This window comes from Ochlerotatus camptorhynchus, unplaced genomic scaffold (genome assembly GCF_037179485.1).
Source record: "Ochlerotatus camptorhynchus isolate MF236.1 unplaced genomic scaffold, CSIRO-AGI_Acam_v1.1 ptg000291l, whole genome shotgun sequence".
Taxonomy (NCBI): domain Eukaryota; kingdom Metazoa; phylum Arthropoda; class Insecta; order Diptera; family Culicidae; genus Ochlerotatus; species Ochlerotatus camptorhynchus.
In genome coordinates this window covers 1,727,713-1,735,269 of record NW_027040780.1, presented here as the reverse complement: position 1 = coordinate 1,735,269, position 7,557 = coordinate 1,727,713, and positions in this window count along the sequence as shown.

The window sequence follows — 7,557 nt, the reverse complement described above, 5'->3', positions numbered from 1 at the left end:
TCTAAATACTTCAACTTAAGAGATAGTTTAATCTTTAAACCATTACTGCTTCTGCAATTTAAAAAGTTTAACGAATAAAAATTATACTTAACTGACAGGTTTCCTTATTAGTAGAGATACTTGTAACGGTTTACAAAAATTGAAATTAAAAAAAAATCATCGAATATCATGTCTTCAGTTTTCTGGTATATGTTAGACAATGACATGAGCTAGCAAAAGAGGCAAAGTCCAGCTGCCCTTAGCTGCCCCTACGAGAATCCCACCCACCTAAAATAGAGGCAAAATAGCATGTTTTTCGAGAATATTTCACTAAAACCACTATAAATTCCACAAACAGTTCAATGAAAATTCGCACCTAGTTTGTTTTCGTTGGAATAAATGCAGAAACCAGAGCAAACATATGAAAATATACAAAAAAGTTATCAAATAAGAATTTTGACATCATATTTTTCAATATACCCTATATCTCCGAAACTAAAGGTTATGGAAGTTTTATGTCTTCTGCAACTTTCCTTCATTTTAATAGATAAAAAACTTTGTTGAAAACACCATACGTCTAGGGTGCTTTATTCAAAAGTTAGATTCGCGCGCCATCTCTACGACCAAGTTGCGAACTAATTAATTTATTCAGAAGAAGCGCTTAACTAATACAAACAACTTTACCGAAGACAGTATTCTGATTGGATGCTTTGTTCAAAACTTATTAATTTTTTCCGAGAAAATCACTGATCTGCCCCAGTGTGCGACCTCTTGTTCTTACGACCTTTTGTCCCTACGACCTGTTGACCCTCTACGTTCAATTCGACATTGTTTCATTGCAACCTTCTGTTCATACGACCTTTTGTCCCTCTACGTTCAATTCGACATTTTTTCAATGCGACGTTTTGTCCTTTAGCTCCTTTAAGTTCAATTGAACCTTCTGTCCATTCAAACTTTTGTTCATTCGACCTTTTGTCCATTCGGCCTTTTGTCCATTCGACCTTTTGTTCCTCAACCATTTGTCCATAGACCTTTTGTCTTTCGACCATTTACCGGAATCTATGGTATTTCGGCTATTCAAATTTGTAAAGAACCTTTTAAGCGCCAACCTCCATCCTCCATGGGTGCCCCATAGTCCTTATTTTGCTTTAAAGATTTCTTTTGTTTAACCACAATATCCGACATTCAATCAGTAAATTACTGCATTTTTCATGTGATTCAAAAACGGTGTTCAGTAGATTAGCCCTTGTCAAAAACCGGGTGTTAAACTCTGCTGTAATACACTTTTTTATCTCTTATTAATATCACTTTCCTCCAACAGCGGACTTCAATAACTTTCGTCCTTCCGGTCCTGACAATGATAAAAGCAATCGCAAAAAGTGAACGTGCGAAGAAGAAAGCTACTGCTTTTAATTATCGCTGGCTTCTAATTGGGTGATAATCCCGGTGACAATTAAATGAAAGAACCATCGTCAGGTCGATTTGATCTCCGACGACCGACGGCAGTAGCAGAGGAATCTATTTTTCTTTTTCGGTAAATGGGACCGGCGATCCGAGCAAAAGCTTTGTGCGGTTAATCTTCATAACATTTTCTAATTAGGTGAAGGGTGCCTGATTCAGTGCCATTTTTGGAGGCCGCTTTGGGGGTCGTTTTATGTTTGATTGCGAGGATTAGAACCGGATGGACGCGAAGAAGGCTTTCCAATTTGACCTTTCCGTGGGTTTGAATGAATTATTTATCAGCTGTAGTGCCATTAATCCTGTTGGGTTGTCTTGAATGGTAATGGGTCATGCTGCTGGATGAGGAAGGCGTTTGTTGGTATTTAACGTTATGCGTTACACTAGGCATAAAAAATTCACGAAAACATGAATAACTGATACATATTTAACTCAATTTATTAAGCAAACACAATCAGGAATAGTTGTAACTTGAGTATAGGTTTTGAAGTTTTAATTTATCCCAAATGCTAGAAATGATAATTTCTTAATTTTAACAAACTTAAATTTGAATACCAAATTTAATTCTAAAATCCAGCAAGAAAAATAATTTTCTATCAGAACAGGATCATTCGACGGACTGCAAATTATATCAACAGCTGGTCTTTAACTTCACATCACCCTCATTAAATCAGCCCAAGACTAGTCCCAGTGCCATGAAGCTCTCTACGGGGAGTCGAGCTAAGGGAGATTATCATGAATAATTGAGGCAGCGATAGAAAGGGAAAACCAAACCACACTTACACTGGCCTAATATCACCCCTTTTGGAGGCCAAGAAGGCCTTCCGGAAAAGATATCCAAAAGCGTTGGTGTGAAGAAAATTAATCGTACCGTCAACTCTCCGACACTTGCACCTTCCATTCTGTAAGGAATACGATGGACTGCCGGTCATACACGGTGTCTCTGACAGAATAACATTAATATATAAAAAAAAAAGTTCAGTATCGCTGAAACGCTCATCAAACGAAATCGTATATGCTCCTCTTTCATTTGAGACTAGTTTCAAAATGGCGGCAATGTTCTTAACTCCCTATAGAAAATTTCTATGCTAGCCTCATAAGCATTCGTATGAAACACCAACGATACTGATGTTTTTTTTTAAGATAATGTTTTCATTCAGAGACACCGTGACTAACCTTTATAGTTGGGTGTAAACGAAGTTTATCAGAGTGAATAGGTGCTGCCAAAAATAGGGCGAAAAACACTGCTTTCTTCACGTCTCAAGGACCTACCATGAATGAGTGGCAGCTGGCGTGGATCAGATACCGCTGAATAATGAAGAACTGTTTGTGTCTAGTTCGTTAGCCATGTTCGGTGGCCATTTGGCCATGATGGTCTGTTTTTTCGGCGGAAAGCTTCGGTCGGTGGTGGTTGCTTTTGCACAGTTTGTGACAGCCGTCCCGTCATGGATGGAGGCAGGTACTCATGTACGCATTTTGCTCATCCAACTTTTGCTTCATGTGAAATTAATGGCGGTACTGTGGGAATGGGAACAATTCCTATTAGACGTCAACACTGTCATAAATTTCAATTTATGAGCTCAGTCCTAGTGTGTGGGCGGAACCATTTTGGATCTCCAGGGAATGTGCGGTTTCAGTTTAGTTTTCACGACGGTATTGGGTACAAATGGTTGAATGAAGAACGATTTTGAGGGATCCATCTTCTCAGCCTATAAAATTTGAATCGATTGGATGATGCCTTAAATTTCCCAGCTTCGATGATGATTTTATTCCGAATAAAGTATTCTAGTTATCAAACTGAAATTGAGTCATTGTGGTTGACGGAGGTTAGTAGTTGCATTGCTACCGATATGAATTTATCCCACGTTATTTCACCTTTTTGGCTACATACAGCTGAACAACAATAATCATGATAATTAATTTTAAACTTCTAGCTCCACCGCCAGTTTTGGCATCGGTTGTTCCTTCCATACCGTGCCAAAATCGAAAGGAATTTAAAAATACTGTATTTTCGCTCCTTGTGATTGCAATTCTGAATAAAATATTCATTATTAATAACGTCTATGTCAAAAATATGACTCACGGTGATCTAAAATCATAAATCAGTCCGTATCGTGTTCTCTTTCCGTGCGGATCTATTTGTTTTTTGCTGAAGGAAGTGTTACTGCTACCTAAAGCAACATCAAATTTAAACAGCACTTTTCAGTGCTAAGTATAACATGCAGATTTTCTACCTTGTTCGGCTCTTATTCCTCTTCGGTCCTTGTTTGGACCCTACCCGAAATAATCCTGCTTGGATATCGATTTGGAAAATTCCTCTTCGATCCTTCAGAGACTAATAGTAATCTGCTTGGAATTCAATTTGGAGAAACTTGGTTCTGCCACCATGGCGCCTAAGTGCAAAAGAAAAGGACAATCTTTTGATCCCCCTTCTGATGAAATTAATTTGAGCAATCAATTTGATATGCTCACGGATGATGAGAATGATTCATCATCGAGGCAAAAGTCCACTAAACTTTCCCGGCTTAATGCCAAGAAGGAAAAAGCCCCCCCTATTGTGCTAACCACTTCCGATTTCCATGCTTTTCGCACGGAACTTTTGAACTTCGTGAAATTCAAGTTTTCACTGCAAATTGGCCGTTGGGGTGAATGCCGTGTATTGGCTGAAACCTTGGTCGGATTCAAACGTCTTCTTTAGTAGCTTACTGAGAATCAACACACATTTTTTCACTTGAAACGTGTGCCCAGTGGTGAATCCCTCCAAGCAATCAAAATGATAATGAAATTCCGTCGCAACGGGATTTCTAATGATTTTTATTTAGTTCACACTAGTCCAGTGTGGTTAGTTCACACTAGTCCAGTGAACTAAACAACCTTAAGGCCTTAGAAAATACTAGCCTTATACTCCATGTCCGAGTGAAGTGGGAATACTTCAGGAAGACTGGAGGAAACTTCAAAATCCTTACCCATTGCCGTAAGTGCCAGGGATGGGATCACGGAACAAAAAAATGATACATGCCAGCTAAATGCATGAATTGTGGTGATTCCTCTTACACAAAAGACGACTGTACTATGAAGACAGATCCTAAGAAATTTAAATGTTCAAGTTGTGATGAAAACCACAAATCCAATTTTTGGGAATGTAAGCCCCACAAACCGGTCCTACAATCTCGTTCTAAGTGACCGGTAGGAAACGCTCCACGTTCCTGGCCAGATACAAATTCCTCGGCTCTTAAGCGAGGAACAAATTCTTCATTCGTACCCGTAGGTACAATCATCACCACTGCTTAAAATTCGTCATGCTGCTAATAATATTCAGCAAGTATTTGGAGCTACCTATGTTGCTCTTGCAGCTGGTCGAATTGAAATCAAAATTGTAGCCAACATATGTAATTCTTACGGAAATTTTTATAATTTTGATCGTGGAACTGAAACTGATAAAAATGCATGAATTATAAATTACTATGGATTTAGACTTTTGACAGTTCTCATTCTTATGTTTTATATCGCAGAAAAGAATGTAGATAGAAGAGAAGGTGATGAGAACATTGCTCTGAAGTGAACATAAAAGTTGTGTTTTTTAAACAACTTAAGTTTTCTTAAAAATCTATGTGAGCTATTTAAAACCTGTGAATGCATATTCTTGCTTTTAAATACTGTGAAAAATCTGTAGAAACACAGATTAATCTATAAATTTGGCAACCCTGATTCCAATACGTAGGCCAGCAAATGAATTTTCTCTAGAATGACCTTCAGAAACTGACCCGTCATAGGACAAAATTCTTCAATATTAGTGATTTTAATGAAAAACACCGCTCATGGAATAATGCTCAAAGTATTTCTAATGATAATATTCTGCTTGATGATTGATCTGCATATTACACTATTCAATATCCAAATAGCCCAACATGCTTTTATTCAGCAAGAAATCCCTCAACTATTGATTTGGTCTTAACTGATTCATGTAAACTTCGGTTCTGATCACCTTCCATTAACTTTTAAAATATCCCAAGAAATAATTTCTAATCCCAACAGCTCTACTTTCAATTACCATATAGCTGATTGGGAGCAATACCGAACATTTATGGTATATAGCTTCGATCCAAACATTCCTTTGCAAACCAAAAATGATGTTAATTATGCTCTTGAATCTCTGACTACTTCTATAGTTGAAGCAAGAGCTGCCTCAGTACCAAAATGCGAGGTTAAATTCGATTCAATTATAATAGACGACGATCTTAAGCTCTTGATCCGTCTTAAAAATGTCCGTAGGAGACAATATCAAAGAACACGCGATCCTGCCAAGAAACTTAAACGCGATTCTCTGTCCTGAGAAACAAAACTTTTAAAAATAATGTTTCTTAATTAGACTCGAGCTCCAAACCGTTTTGGAAGCTTACAAAAATGTTGAAAAAACTTCCAAAGCCTATTCTAACGCTGAAAGAAGGTGGTAAAATTTGGATCACAAATTCGGAAAAGCTCAGAAACTTGCTAAGCAATTTGAGAATTCCCATAATTTCAGTTTGGGTCTTACTAGTCCTATTGAGAATCAGGTTGCTCGGGATTAACTAAATATTTTCTCTCGTGACGAAATAAGATCTATAACTAAAAAGTTTTATAATACGAAAGCTAAAGGTGATTATGAAATTTTCTATATCCTCCTCAAAAAACTGTCAGATAGTAGGGTTACGGTATGTAATGTGGGTCTAGTCCTTTCATTCGGCCTATCACGCAAATAAATAATTAATTAAGGAATATTACACAAAAAATAAGGAAAATATTGATCACTGATGGTTGATAAATGTGTACCACACACAAATCAATTTATATCACAACATTTCAATACATTTTCAGCTCTCGTAAGTAATAAAACTGGTTGAGAATATCACAATGTTCGGAGTTTTTAGCCGCCATGACTTATAAGGTTAAGATGGGAAGGTTGACTGACGATCATCAAATGGCCTGATTATGGCATTTATTGATTGGAATTACCTGATAATACACACTAGACGTAAAACTTACAGTTGCTGTTTGAATATTTTATGTTTATTTTAATTGTTTAACAACGTTTTCACAAGTAAAACATGGACCCAACTTTAGGGACACATTTCTTTTCTATGTTCCTAACTATGGCCCATGAAATTCATTTGACAGCATATAGCAATAAGAGTAACGTCAACAATGTTGTTTTGCATTTGGATGATAAAGAACGAACAGGAAGGGAGATTTTTTCTGCCAAACCTGTATAATGAACATCACAATGTTCTGATTTAGATATTCTGCGGTCAAAAGACGATAAGCGAAATTTTTAATTTTTAATTTTTAAATTGAGTGATTTAATGTAGTTTTCGTAAAATTTTCTCTAAGAAATGTTTTGAGGAATGAAGAGCATTAAGTTAACAGTGATAGTGATAAAAAAAAATACATCAGAAAACGTTACCAAGAGCGTTTTTTTGAGGATCAAACAAGATAGGACGAAGTTGCATCCATAAATAGACCCAATTTGGGGACAATAGACCCATATTACATACATTTCCCTCGTGAGTTATTGTCTTAAAAAAAGTAAGTTTTTCAACTTTTCGTGGTTTCTGATAGCAAACGACATGATAAGCATATCTAAGCATACCATTTAGCAGTAGAATATCGTTTGCAGGTAAATTCATTGATGAGTTATGATTAAAAACGTAATCGATGGCTGCATATTAGACCGAGGTTAGGGACGTATACCCTACCTTGTCTTTCTGGGTAAAATTATTTAACAGTTGTTTCCATTTGGCATACTTTCCTGATAAATGGAAAAATGCAAAAGTTGTTCCAATTTCCGGATAAAAATCCAGCTGAACCTGCTAGCTACCGTCCAATAAGTTTGCTTTCTTCAATAAGTAAACTTTTCGAAAAGATTATTTTAAATAGAATGATGCTTCACATCAATACGAACTCAATTTTTGCAAATGAGCAGTTTGGATTTCACCATGAGAATTCAACTACTCATCAACTCGTAAGAGTTACCAATTTAATTCGATAAAAACAAATCTGAAGGCTGCTCAACTTGAGTTGCTCTTCTAGACATAGAAAAAGCATTCGACAGTGTTTGGCATGAAGGTTTGATTGCCAAATTGA